We start from the raw sequence: 1,185 nt of genomic DNA on the forward strand, positions 1-1,185 counted from the left end.
AAAAGAATTTTTCAAAAATGAGGACAGGTACAAGATATCTTTGATAATAACAAGTGAACAAACATTTGCATTATAGGGATCCCACAAGGAGAAGAGAGAGAAAAGAAGGGGGGCAGAAAACTTATTTGAAGATATCATAGCTAAAAACTTCCCTAACCAGAGGAAGTAAAACAGTCATTCAGGTTCAGGAGGCACAGAGAGTTCCAAACAAGATGAACTCGAGGACATTCACACCACAACACATAATAATTAAAATGTCAAAGATCAACGATAAAAAGAGAATTATAAAAGCAGAAAGTGAGAAGCAACTAGATCTGTACAAGGGAAACCCCATAAGGCTATCAGGTGATGATTGTAAAAAAAAACTCTGGGAATGAGAAGAGAGTGACATGATATATTCAAAGTGCTAAAAGGAAAAATCCTACAACCAAGAATTCTCTACCCTGCAAGATTATCACCCTCAACAATTGAGTTTCCCAGAAAATAGCAGTTAAAGCTCATCACCACTAAAATGGCCTTAAAATAAAGTTAAAGGAACGTATTTAGGTGGAAAAGGCCATATTTGGGAGAAAATTATGAAAGGAAAAAATGTCATAGGTAAAAGCCAACATAAACACCTAATAAAGAGCAATCACTAATAAGCGAATCACTAATAGAGCAATCACTAATAAGGCTGGTATGACTGCTAAAAGACAAAAACAGTAAAATCAATTATATCTAAAAAATTCCTTAAAGCGACTCACAAAATGAAAACATGTAAAATATGATAGCACATACATAAAACATGGGAGGGAAATAAAAATGAAGTTCTTTTACAATGGGGTTGAATTTAAGTAAGCATCAACTAAATATGGACTGCTATAAACTTAGGATGTTATATATAAATTTCAGGGTAAACATAAACCAAAGACCTATAATATATACACAAAAGAATAAGAGAAAGAAAGCCAAGTATAACACTAGAGAAAGTCATCGCTCACAAGAAAAGAGAGCAAGAGAAGAAAAGAATATATAAGAACTACAAAAGCAACCAGAAAACAATTATCAAAATGGCAACATACCTATCAATAATTACTTTAAATGTAAATGGCCTAAATGCTCCAATGAAAAGGCCTAGGGCAATGAAATGGATTAAAAAAACAAACCAAAAAACAAGACCCATCTATATGCTGCCTACAAGAAATT

This window comes from Prionailurus bengalensis, chromosome A1 (assembly GCF_016509475.1).
Source record: "Prionailurus bengalensis isolate Pbe53 chromosome A1, Fcat_Pben_1.1_paternal_pri, whole genome shotgun sequence".
Taxonomy (NCBI): Eukaryota; Metazoa; Chordata; class Mammalia; order Carnivora; family Felidae; genus Prionailurus; species Prionailurus bengalensis.